The sequence below is a fragment of the Camellia sinensis genome, chromosome 7 (assembly GCF_055761805.1).
Source record: "Camellia sinensis isolate YWXY chromosome 7, ASM5576180v1, whole genome shotgun sequence".
In the NCBI taxonomy this organism is placed as follows: Eukaryota; Viridiplantae; Streptophyta; class Magnoliopsida; order Ericales; family Theaceae; genus Camellia; species Camellia sinensis.
The window spans coordinates 112,979,736-112,994,225 of NC_138967.1; the positions used below are offsets into that span (position 1 = coordinate 112,979,736).

Sequence of the window (14,490 nt, forward strand, 5' to 3'; positions counted from 1 at the left end):
TAAATTATAAAATGATATAATTTTTCTCACCACAAAATATAATATTTTTGTACACCACAAAATATAATATTTCTATCACTACGAAATATACACATTTTCATTCTTCATAAAATATATAATTTTTCGCCATATAGTATACACCATAAAATCAACTATCAAATATTATTTATAATCCTATATAATAAATAATAACAACTTCTAAGGTGGTTACTACCAATCACATAATTAAAAATGACCAAACAGTTAAACATGAGTCATTAAACAAATTCAAATTAAATTAAATCCAAATCATGGGTCTCACCCATAAATCAAACATGGTCCAATTATATACCAAAATAGTCCCAACAAATTTATCTGAAAATAATCAAACATGGTCCAATTATATACCAAAATAGTCCAACTATAATCAGGTTATTAAAAAGAACTTAACGAAAATCTTAAGAAAAATCAATTAGAAATTATACATGAAGTTCGACATCTATTATTAGATAAAAGTAAACAGTTAACTCTTATAGAAAATAATACAACTATTATCCTTATCCTTACAAGGGAATATTTTGAATTAATATCACCAGAAAATTAAAATAGAAACGAGTCTAAGTAATTATAGTCTAGACGAATTCTAAATAATGGTGGAACAAGAATAAGATAATGAAATGAAATATAAAATAATATTGGAAATAGTCAAAAAATCAGATAAAATGGGTAATGCTAGGGATACCAAATTTTTTATCAAATAAATGATCAAATATCTCACATAGGTATGGGACTATAGCATTTTCCAATGGATAATTGTGTATTAGAAGAAATAATAACAATAGAATGGAAATAGAAGAAGACCTATATAAAGAATTAGAATTAATCAGTTCGAGAGAAATATATCAATTATAAAAACACACATACAGAGGATAATTAAGTTAACAATAAATTAAAATCTGGGCCTGATCACAATTTTATATAACCTTTAGATTTATATTTTATTTTTATATTATCTTCAGGACTAAATTTATTCGAATTTAATACTTTAGGGACTTAATTGACAAAATTGAAATTTTAAGAACTTAAATGAAAAAAGTATTAAACTTTAGCGATTATTATTATAATTTATCCTATACTATCATTACATTATATTTACTAGCAATTAGTACACGCGATACGTGTGCAATTAAAATAAGTAAAAAAAAACAAAAAAAAATTTATTATGTATAATATGTCATGCAGGTGGTAAGCAATTTGTTTCTTAAATGTAAGATTCGAGATTTAAGTCTCACTATTTTAAATTATCTATTTTTTTTTTTTTGGTTTATATTTCAAATAAAAAAATGATAACACTTGACATAAGGAGAACCATAACCAAAGTTTGAACATCAAATGCATTGTTCATTTTTAATAATAGCATAAATTAAGAGTTTACATTTGGACTCCCACACACCTCGTAATTTTATTTATGACATTTTCTTATGGCAATTTGAATTAAATAATTTTTTTTAGAAAATTAAAAAAAAATTAAAAAAATCAAAGGCATGTTGTAGCCAGTTATAGAAGATCACTTATATATCCACACTAACAATGAAATGAATATTCATAATGTGAAACTTTTCCTCCAGGCTCCAATGAGTTAAAAGTACCTGCAAGATAAATACAGTGAACTAAGATGACGGGCGCGTTATTAGAAAAGCTCCACCAATGCCTAAGTTAGAAATTTAAGACCTAAGAGCATTTTCAATGCTTTATTAAATTTGAATAAAATTTTAATGAAAAATTTGAGTTGATATGACACATTTTAGTAGTGAATTTAAAATTTTTAACAAAATTGTCAGTTATCCTCCCGGTCATCTTGCCTAAAATAAATTTTCATCAAATCTTTTTACAAAATTTATAATTCAATCCAAAACTTAGTTGGCACGGAGGTTGTCTGGCCAGTCGTCCTGCCTACGAGTCTAGTTAACGCCCCTGCAAAACCAATGGCCACTTACAAAATTTGATGAAAGGACAAAAACTCTATTGATTTGATAAAAATAATCACCTTGCTTGGTTCCCAGTTTTCCAAAACACTTTTCAGAAAATTCTACTTTCTTATTTTTCGTATTGTTTTGTTTTTACTGAATTTTTTTAATATTTTAAGCAATTTTTTTACTTTTTAGACACACCTAACATAAATACACTTAAAAAGTAAAAAAATTGTAAAAAAAAACTTTTAAAAAATCACTAAATACCAAAAATACAAAAAAAATACAAGAATTCAGTACATTTTTTGTATTTTTATGTATTTATTAATTTTTTAAAATATCTTTTCACAAATTTTTTACTTTTTAGATACATCTAAGTAAGGTGCATCTAAAAAAGTAAAAAAAATTGTTTAAAATTTAAAAAATATTCACTAAAAAAAAAACACAAAAATCAAAAAAGTCAATTTTCAAAAAACTTAATCCAGAAAACTCAAACCAAACACAGTGAATAAGTCTCCCTTCATTTGATATGAATTTGATGAAATAGTTGGAGTATCATTTTAATCAATTTCTCATGACATTTGAATTCGATGAAACATTTGATGAAGGATTAGAGATGGCCTAAGTACACAAAAGATTGGTTAAATCATCTAAAAAATAAAAAAAAATATTACCGTTGATATAAAAAAGAAAAAGAAAAAAGGATGATGTGAGAACTTGACAATCACAGTCTTCTTTTATTTGAAGGAAAAAAAAAAAGAAAAGAAAAAGCATGAAGTGAGATCATGTCAAAATTGATATTAAGGGGTGATGTCAAAAGTCATGTCAGCTTTTGACACATCAAATATAATTCATTCTTGCAGTCAAAATAGAGTTGTTGGGCTGTCACATTAGAATTGACATATCAGAGAGAGGTGCTCTTACACTTTGTTAGGATTGAGGGGAAGAGAAGTGAAAAGAAAAGTTAATTGTGAGAGAAGGAAAAGGAATGCGAAGAAAATAAAGTGAAAATACACCACAAGAATTAACACTTTTGCCGACCAAAAAATTGGTCGCTAAAAGCCCATTTTTGGTCGGCAAAAGTTATCCGCGACCAATTTTTTTGGTCGCTACTTTGGTCGCCAATTGAGGGTCGGCAAAAGTAATTCGCGACCAAAATTTTGGTTGGTCGGGAAAAGTCAGATTTGCCGACCAAATTTTTGGTCGCAAAATATATCATGCCCGCGACTAATTCATTTAGTCGTGAAAACACTTTGGTCGCGAAAAGTGATATTTTCCCGACCAAATATCTTAGTCGCCAATTGAAACATTTCGCGACCAAAAAATTTGGTCGCCAATTATCACATTGAACGACCAAAAATTTTGGTCGCCAATCGTGACATTCCGCGACCAAAAAATTTTGGTCGCCAATCGTGACATTCCGCGACTAAAAAATTTTGGTCGCCATTTGTTACTTTTCACGACCAAAACTTTTGGTCGGCAAAAGTGAGATTCCACGACCAAGTACTATTTTGGTCGGCAATACATGTATTTTTTGCGACCAAAACTCTTGGTCGGCAATTGTCATGTTTTGCGAAAAAAAATTACTGATTCAATACAGTGGTAAACCCAACAACTACTGAGAAAAATTTTAACTACAGGAGAAAAATTGGTCACTTCATTCAGCAAAAGGATTTCTTTTTATAGATATACAGAGGGGATTTTCATGGATTTTGATGTAGAGCTGCATATGTTGCAAAACATCTGTTGTGTAATTGCAGTTTACATTCCTAAAACAATATAGCTGAATCTACATGCCACAAGGACAACCGCTTTTAACCATTTAAAGACTATGACCCTTCTATCAAAATTTCACTGGTACAACATTATCCTCAATTTACAGGGAAGAAAAGTATGCATTACCTGTGTGTTGTTTTTAACACTCATCATCAGAACAGAAAGATGCCCAATGCTGAATTCCTCTTCCTCATTCTTGACCTGTCACAGACAGTTTCAAACAAATTTTATATCATAAAAGGAGCATAGAGGCAGAAACTACAGCAAATAAAAAATGTAAACAATAAATTAAAAAGTCTATTTAGCAGGAAGATGAAAAATGATGGGTAGGTCAAATTATACATATATATATAGCCCTCCACGTGCAAAAATATATTACAGTAATTAAAACAAAATGCTTCCTGCAAATAAAAAATTTAATTAGAAAACACATTCAATACACACTTCACAACTTACATTGGTCCCTCCCAAGGTGTTTGGGGCGTTCCCCGAGCCGTCTAATATATTTAGGGTTATAAAAATTACCTAATAGACTGAGCATAGATTTTCTAATTAGAACTCAGAAGCTCTCTCTTTAAATCCATGTATTGTCCGGCACTGTGATTGGCCTTTGTGTGAGATGCCAAACCATTTTCCAAGTTAAATGACCTGCAAAAAAATTTTAAGCAGGGAAAATTGAGATACTATAGCAGTATTAGTTATTGTTTTTTCTTTCTTTTACTTCAATGCATAAGAGATAACCCTCTAGGACTAAACACAAAAGATAAAGTATAACAAACATGTAGACCATAAAAACTGAAATGGTCCCAAAACTTCGACTAAAAAGTAAAACATATAGGTGACACAAAATCAAAAACTATTGCAAACAAAAAAATATAAGATAAATTTATTATTAAAAATTAAATTTAAAAAAAAAAGAAAGAAAGAATATACATTTGTACTTAGTTTAAACAAATCACAAGTGAACAAATCTAAATACTTGCAGCCTAGCACATAGGCTTTTAACATGGAGATCATTAACACAAGCATCACCATCATCATCATCCAATCCAAGACAATATTTGATGATTCTTTGAACTGGCAATCCTTTGGAACCAATTATGGCATTCCACAGGGAGGACAACAGTGTATCCTTACTATCAAGATGAAAAAAAGTGCCCATTCTCATCTTTTTTTTCCTTTTTTTCTTTTAAATGTTATAATTGTCCTTTTTATTCCTTTTTTATCTGTTATTCCACAGGGAGGACAACATTGATATTTTTTTTTTTAGATATATCTAGAAATAGCAACAAAAAAGATGATAAGACCTAAAAAAAAAAAAGTAGAAAAACTAACCTCTAAACGATTGTTCAAATTGTGTAATTGTCAATTACTACCGATCTCAAATAACAAAATGAAGACTGAATTATGATACAATATGACAGAAAACACCTTTAATCAAAGGACTTAGGCTGATTCAGAATGAATTTATACAGAGAAAACTTGAGAAACCAGCACTGTCTTCGATTTGAATTTGAAACTAATACACAAGGCAAGTTATAAACTTGTTGAAAAAACTAATACCTATTACAGTAGCATGATAGAATTTTTTTCATGAGTTGCCACTGAGCATAAAAATTCACGTTAACAAATCAGACTCAGCGGACATTCATAGCTTAGCAAAGGATAGGTGTAGCCATGGGATGGCCATCAACTTCCAACATATTACAAGATCAGAATTTAAATCTTTATTCAGGTAAACAAAACATATTTTCTTCTCTTAAGAAAAATGTTAGAAATAATTATACAGAACCTTGCCTGAAGTAGCATCCCAAAGATTAATAGGATGATCACGAGTGGTACTTGCAAACACACATGTAACTGGATCTGAAATCTTAACCATTATAGCAGTTAAACTTTCATTATAGTATCATTACTTACTGTAAATCCATCTCACATTAATGGACTACAGAGTACTTTTTTATAGAACTCCCTTAACAAGAAAGGTAAGAGATGAACCCGACGCAGACATATATGGGTACCAGCAGAAATCATAAATAGGGTCCCCCTTATTCACAACAAGATTTGCAATATAAGAATCTGCAACTGTTTTAAAACCATAGGAGAAGTATAATGAAAAAATAAACCTGCCTAAATTTAGCTTAGTAATAAAGCAACATCATGAAAAACAATGACAACAGTGAGAAAAATGCTGTAGTACCAAAACCATTAAGAAGGGCATTTGGTATCAATTGATTGACAAAAGTTTTCACTCTAAAATCAAGAATAGACTTAAACAAGCTTACCTACATCAGTAACAAAAGAACAAGAATTTTCATGATAGACACTTCCAGCATCTGGTCTAAAGAGGAAGAAATAATAAAGTCATAAGATATATTGCATGCCATAAATCAATTAAAATACCAAGTTGCACCAGAAGTCCAAGAAGCACCATTCTTAACTGTCAGATTAGAGTGATCTTATCACATTATTCAACTGCCTGTATCATTACCAAAGCCATGGCACAAACTCTACTTGAATTAACTCAACAAACATTGTCCCAACTATGACCAAAGCATGCAAATCAAATTATCTCTAAACTTGAAATTCAAGATTACAAATGAAATGCATCAGTACAGTTTATAAAGCTAACCTTCAAAAGGGAACCTATCAACCGAATCGACTCACCTAAACTCAAATTTTCACATTTTTTCACCAAGAATATATATATATATATATATATATTGAGATGACAAAACCCTGCTATTTGGATCTCCACTAAAAACTTTTAGCTTGCCTCATTTTTGCAAGGTTTAAAACCCATTACTGATATGGGTACCAGCAGAAATCATAAATAGGGTCCCCCTTATTCACAACAAGATTTGCAATATAAGAATCTGCAACTGTTTTAAAACCATAGGAGAAGTATAATGAAAAAATAAACCTGCCTAAATTTAGCTTAGTAATAAAGCAACATCATGAAAAACAATGACAACAGTGAGAAAAATGCTGTAGTACCAAAACCATTAAGAAGGGCATTTGGTATCAATTGATTGACAAAAGTTTTCACTCTAAAATCAAGAATAGACTTAAACAAGCTTACCTACATCAGCAACAAAAGAACAAGAATTTTCATGATAGACACTTCCAGCATCTGGTCTAAAGAGGAAGAAATAATAAAGTCATAAGATATATTGCATGCCATAAATCAATTAAAATACCAAGTTGCACCAGAAGTCCAAGAAGCACCATTCTTAACTGTCAGATTAGAGTGATCTTATCACATTATTCAACTGCCTGTATCATTACCAAAGCCATGGCACAAACTCTACTTGAATTAACTCAACAAACATTGTCCCAACTATGACCAAAGCATGCAAATCAAATTATCTCTAAACTTGAAATTCAAGATTACAAATGAAATGCATCAGTACAGTTTATAAAGCTAACCTTCAAAAGGGAACCTATCAACCGAATCGACTCACCTAAACTCAAATTTTCACATTTTTTCACCAAGAATATATATATATATATATATATATATATTGAGATGACAAAACCCTGCTATTTGGATCTCCACTAAAAACTTTTAGCTTGCCTCATTTTTGCAAGGTTTAAAACCCATTACTGATATTGAAAAATTTATCCAATTCCAATACCAATAGCCATTGACTCGATTCTCGATGTTATCTTTATTCAATGAATTTAGATTACTCCTGATTTTATAAACTTCAGACCAATTTGAGGTGAAATTTAAAAAAAATAAAACAAAGGACAGGCCTAAGGCTAAGGAATGGTGTACACACATTCTTTAGTAATGAAGTCATTTTTGGGTTTGGAACCGAAAGCAACTAAGAATATGAATATAAATGACCAATGATAACAAACTAGAGTTTAGTTTCTCACTTAATGGCAAGAGTTCAAGTTCTTTATCACCTAGCAACAACAAATGATAATACGCTGTTGAGCCTTTTGACAATTTCTTGAATAATACGCTTGAAAGATCCACCTCTTAGTAAAGCAAATAAAGCTAAAATTAAGCTTGTACAAGTTCACATGTTACAAATTTGAGAACTATTCTAGAAACTATTTTCAAAATAAATTTTGGTCCTCCTCTTCTTCTCCATTTCTGTCATGAATTTATTTTCACAAGCTGGAATCAATTTTTCGATTTTTTGGAAATTATTACCATAAATCTTTGCAGCTAAACTTTGAGATGGCAAACAATTCCATACATAGAGAAACCATATATACTCACACCGACACACACAAAGGGTGGAGCCACATACCCCATTAAAACTTATTGAAGCTAATGGGTTCAAACTTCTTATACATATTAAAATGTAACACAATAGTTTCACAAAACATCAATCAAAATTTACAGAAAATTCAGAATATGTTTATTTTTATTATTTTTAAAAATTTTTATGTCCCTAAAATAACCCAAAATCTATCCATAGTTATCAAAATACACATAATTCATATATAGGTTTAGATACGCCTAAAAATTATGAATGTAGAAACAAATTAAACATCTTGTGCTTTATTTATCTCACTCTGTTTTTAGTGCTTATGAGGCCAATTGACCTTCAAACTTTACCAGCAGCAAAGGGAATGCATATCATGAAGAAACAAGTACAACTTAGAGGGAAAATCACCTGGTTCCTGTAGACTCTGGAAATCTGTTCCAAGATGCTTTGTGTGAGAGTATTTAGTATACATATATCATTCTTTGAATGAATCTACCAGATCAAGGAGGTGTTGAGAAACAGAGTCTTCATTTGACTGGCAAAGCAGTGGACATGGAAAAAGTAATGCAACTGTAAGAGAGTGAGAGAGAGTGTGTGTAGTCACAACATCAAACCCACAAAAAACCCAATGAACCCATAAAATTAAAATCCATAATTTCAATTCAAACACAATAAACCCATAATTTCACAAAACTAAAATCAAACCCACAAAACTAAAATCAAACCCATTTTGGACATCAAGATTTAATTAATTTCGTACAAATCAAACACTTCAACCAAACCCATTTACGAAATCAACACAAGAATAAACCCTAGATGAAGTGTGAGAGATAGGGAAATATGGGAAGGGAGAGAGAGAGAGAGAGAGAGAGATGACCCGAGAGGGAGAAGATCCAGATTGACAGAGAAGGAGAGAGAGTGATCGAGGTATACAGAGTGAGAAATAGAGAGAAATACAGACCTCGAGTGAGAGAGAGAGAGAGAGAGAGAGAGAGAGAGAGACCGAGAGTGAGAGAGTACCTGTGAGGATGTGACGGTGGCGGTGGCAAGCGACGGTTGCGATGGCGAGCAGCGTTACGGTCTGCACTGCGCTGAGGTGAGGTGAGGTAGGGTGAGGTTTGGTGGTCGTATATGTGAGAAGAAGAATCGATTGTTGTATCTGCTTCTACAGGCGCCAATATATTTTTATTTCCCTTTTAAAATATTTAGTAACTAAATTATTTATTGGTGACAACATTATTTTTTTACTAAAGATAAAAATATTGGCCACAAATATAGTTTTGTCACTAAATAATATTAAAATATTAAAAATTATTGGTGATAAAAATATATTTGTCATTAATAATTTTATAATTGGTGACCAATTTTTTCCTCACCAAAAATCTCAAAATTTTGGTACCCTCCGAAAAAATTAACGGGAAAATCTTTGGTGACAAAAAAATATAAATAATCATGAAAATTAATTTCGTAATCTAATTTTTTTATTATGTATTTAGATAGGTGAAAAAATTTTATTTTTGTCTCTAAAAATGGTACATTTGGAGACGAAATATTATTTTTGTCATTAAAAGATACGTATTTCAAGACAAAATTTATTTTCGTCATTAGTTTTCGTCTCTAAAGACTATTTTTGTTGTAGTGAATGGTGGTAGTAGAATGGCGTTTGCAGTAGTAGTGAAGGTGGTAAAGGAGATGGGTGGTGAAAGAGAGAGAGATGAGTGAGAGACAGATAGAGAAGAGAAAGAGAGAGAGAGAGAGAGAGACAAAGACAGAGTGATGAACGAGAGAGAGACAAAGTGGTCGCTAAAAGTGCATTTTCTTGTAGTGGATAGATAAATCGAGAGGGAGCTCAGTAAATAGAGAAGACGGAATGGAAAGAGTGGGCAACGCCAACATAGTGGAAGAGAGAGAGAGAGAGAGAGAGAGAGAGAGAGAGAGAGAGAAAGAAAGAGAAGAGAGAGAGAGAGAGAGGGACAAAAAGATAAAGAGATAGAGAGTGAGAGACAAAAAAAGAGACAAAGAGAGAAGAGAGATGAACGAGAGAGACAGAAAGAAAGATAGAGAGAAGAGAGATGAGCGAGAGAGACATAGAGAGAAGAGGGATAAACGAGAGAGAGAGAGAGAGATGGAGAGAAGAGAGATGAGCGAGAGAGACAAAGAGAGATGAGAGAGATAGAAAGGAGAGAGATGAGCGAAGAGACAGGGAGAGAAAAGAGATGAGAGAAGAGATAGATGAGTGAGAGACACAGAGAGAGAGAGAGACAGATAGACAGAAAGAAGAGAGTGATGAGTAAGAGAGAGAAAGAGAAGAGAGAGAGAGAGGAAGATGAAAAAACGGGTGAAAAGATATAGACAAAGAGAGGAGAGAAAAAAAGAGCGAAAAGAGATAAACGAGAGAGAGACAGAGAGAGATGAGCGAGAGAGATAGAGAAGAGAGACAAAGAGAGAAGAGAGGTGAGAGAAATAGACAGAAGAGAGATGGACGAGAGACACAAAGAGAAAAATAGAGAGAGAGATAGATAGACAGACAGACAGAGAAGAGTGATGAGTGAGAGAGAGAAAAATAAGAGAGACAGAGACACAGAGAGAAAGGGACAGACAGACAGACAGACAGAAAAGAGTGATGAGAGAGAGACAGACAGACAGACAGAGAGAGAAGAGAGACAGAGACAGAGAGATAGGAAGATGAAAAAATTGGTGAAAAAGTTCCGTGTCTAAAGTCTCCTTTTCTAGTAGTAAGTTGTCTCTATCATTCATGGGTAGAATAGAGGCGCGAATTTGGGAATTGTATATTTTATATAAAAATCAAATTGAAATATTTTATACAATCACACCTATTTAGGGAGTGTGATTAAAAATATATATATATATATATAATTACACTTATTTAAAAAGTGTGATGAAAAAGTAGTAATGTATATATAATCACACTTTAATTAAAATGTGTGATTAAAAAATATATATATAATCACACTTATTTAAAAAGTGTGATTAAAAAGTAGTAGTGTATATATAATCACACTTTAATTAGAATGTGTGATTAAAAAATATATAAATAATCACACTTTAATTAGAATGCGTGGGTAAAAAATATATATATAATCACACCTATTTAAAAAGTATGATTAAAAAGTAGTAGTGTATATATAATCACACTTTAATTAGAAGGTGTGATTAAAAAATATATAAATAATCACACTTTAATTAGAATGTGTGATTAAAAAATATATATATAATCACACTTGTTTAAAAATTGTGATTAAAAAGTAGTAGTGTATATATAATCACACTTTAATTAGAAGGTGTGATTAAAAATATATATATATATATATATATATATAATCACACTTAATTGAAAAGTGACATAAAAAATAAATATTATCACACTCAATCAAATTAAGTGTGATTAAAATATCAATCTAATTTTTTTTATCACACTTTCAATAAAAATGAGATCCTTTTTTTTTTGTCAAAGTGTGATCTTTAACTATTTTTGTAGTAGTGGAGAAACAGAGAGAGCAAGAGACTGAACTTATTTGGGTCTATGTACATATTGATAGAAAATAAATTGGGCGGTAATGTAAGAGTGTATTCCCACCAAAAACATGAATCTGTGTTTTTGAAATTGTTTAACTTTATTGCCGACAAAATGTTTTTTGGTCCCTAAAAATAAGTATTTTGCCGATCACATTTTTGGTCGGCAAAGATCAAAGTAAAAAAATTTCATTAATATTTGGCGACGAAAATATTAGTCGCAGAAAAGGTACCTTCGCCGATAAATCTTTTTAGTCGCCAAATCTCAATCAACGGCGACTAAAATATTTGTCGCTAAATGTATTAATTTGGCGACTAATTTTTTTGGTCGCTGAAAATATGTTTTTGGCGACCAAATTTTTGGTCGCCAAAGAGAAAAATAATTTTTGGCGACCAAAAGACCATAGTAGTCGCAAAAAAAAATACCTTCGCCAACAAATATTTTTAATCGCCAAATCTCAATCAACGGCGACTAAAATATTAGTCGCTAAAAGTACTAATTTGGCGACTAATTTTTTTTGGTTGCTGAAAATAAGTTTTTGGCGACCAAATTTTTGGTCGCCAAAAAAAATGTGACCTTCCGCGACCAAATTTGTAGTTGGTCGGCAAAAGCATACCACTTTCTGCGACCAACTCATTTTTTGGTCGCCAAAATATAACATTCTGCGACCAATAATATTTGGTCGCCAAAAATAATGATCATTCGCAACTAATTAATATTTGGTCGCCAAATGTCATTTTTTTGCGACCAAAATTTTTTTGGTCGGCAAAAGTGGTCGGCAATTGTGTAAATTCTTGTAGTAATAGCATCTCTTGTTTGGTTAGACAATATGTAATTAATAAGATATATATTAATTAAATATTTTAATATATATACTATTAAAAGCGTTGTTTGATCTTTGATTTCTTCTAACTCTATTTTCATAGATTTTTTTTTTTAAATTAAAAATTATATAAATACACATGCCATATTATCATTGGTTGTTTAATTTTAAAGTTTTAACTAATTCATTGATTAATGAGTAATGATTCATCCCCCTTTTCCCCCCACCCCCTTTTCCCCCACCCCCTTTGACCCCCTCTCTCTCTCATTGGTTACCTTTTCTTTTCTTTTTTCTTTTTTTTCCTACTCCACCAATCACCCCCTGCCACGTGGCAAAGGGGGTAAGGGGGTGACCCCCAAAAGGGGGTCCCAAGTATTATTCTTGATTAATATGGATTTTTTTAATTTATTAATTTATAAACTATTTAAGGCATCTATTATCGATACTAACTATATCTACCATTTTAAATTTAAAGGGAAAAAAAATGTTTAGCCATATCCTCACCTAAATTGAAATTTAAAAATCTTTTTTAAAAAATCCGAATATAATTTTACTTAACAGTAATTTTAATGTTAGGGATCATGAAATTCTTTCATGATGCCTAACATTACTCTATAATTTTAGTCCAAAATTTGAACATATTTACTTTATAATATTGATCAAAATCTCTTCTTTTTTTTGTTTTGTTTTTTTTTTTGTGAAAATTAAATATACATGTGACAAAAATACATCTAGCCATCTAACTTAAATAATAATAATAATAATAATAATAATAATAATAATAATAATAATAAACAATAGATAGAATTTCAAAACAAAACCATTTCTGAGTTACATTCAATTTAAAAAGGAAAGTCAAAATAAAATTTTAAGCATATATATTTTGAAAAAATTTATAAGAAAAATATAAATGAATTGCTAGGTATATATCATATTTTATAAAACGGTTATAAAACTCAAGTACTCATATCTTAATCTTATCGAAAAAAATATGAAATTAAAACTTAAAAATTTTAGATATAAAATTTAAATTAATAATCAACAAATATTTAAAACGAATATATAAATAAATAAACTAAGTAATTTAGGAGTTTTCTTAAGTGTGCAAGTGCACACCATGTGCCACTTACACAAAAAGTGTAAGTGTAAGGTGTAAGTATAAGTATAAGGTGTAAGTGTAAGGTGTAAGTGTAAGATGTAAGGTGTAAGTGGGTTGCACATGGTGTGCAACCTCAAAAAATGTGTAAGTGTAAGGTTTAATTTTTTACAAAAGGTGTAAGTGTAAGGTGTAAGTGTAAGATATAAGGTGTAAGGTGTAAGTTGCACACCATAACCAAACCCAGTAATTTATAGGTTGAACATGAAGCAACATAAATTTTCAATTACTAGAGTTTGAATAAGAAATATTGGCATCTAAAGTCAACCCGAAGTCAGCTTTTGGCTGTGTTTAGTGTCTAACCCAGTTCTACCAACCCCAAGTTATTTTATTTTATTTTTTGATTAGTAAAAGAAATTTTATTGATGAAAATTAAATGTACAGAATACAAGGATAAACATCAATAAAGGGAGGCGAGTGCCAAAGCATCAAAGAAAACTAGACGATTCCAATTAAGTTGGGACTGAAAAGCAAGCCAATTATCTACTAGCACTACGCTATAACTGGAGAGAAACCAACCGAACAAACAAAAAGCAAAGGAAATAAAAGCCACCCCCAACCCCAAGTTATTTTTCATGCCTATTACAACTTGAAAATTTATAATATAATTTAAATATAAAATTTAAATTAATTATTTAACAAATATTTACCATCAAATTTTTTGGCCACGTCCAAGCCTAAGGCTATAACATGACCCATGGTCTAACCCAATCTAATCTTAAATATTTTTTTCACACATAAATATATCTTAATATTAGTGTAATATAGTTTTGAGTATAAATATATAAAATTGGATAAATTACACTGACACCCCCTGAGGTTTTTATTTAACACAAATCCTCCCCTCACGTTTGAAAAATTACACTTATCCCCTTATTAGATTAAAATGACATATTTTGTAGCGATCATGTGACAACCCTCACATCTGATTAGCGTTAATTTGTGATTAAGCATGATAAGTAATTGATTAAGTTAAAATCCTAAATTGATTACATAAGTGTGTTGTTTTAATTGTATTTCTA

The 14,490-nt window shown here is 30.7% G+C and overlaps 1 long non-coding RNA gene across 1 annotated transcript; it reads right to left on the reverse strand.

Annotated features, from left to right (window-relative positions):
• Window positions 1–3,609: 3,609 nt before the first annotated feature.
• On the reverse strand, window positions 3,610–9,109 carry LOC145795264 (uncharacterized). The gene is made up of 4 exons (XR_014335872.1): window positions 8,975–9,109; window positions 8,363–8,489; window positions 4,251–4,373; window positions 3,610–3,926 (listed from the first exon to the last, which is right to left on the reverse strand). It is a non-coding gene; the product is annotated as an uncharacterized LOC145795264 (long non-coding RNA).
• Window positions 9,110–14,490: the final 5,381 nt, after the last annotated feature.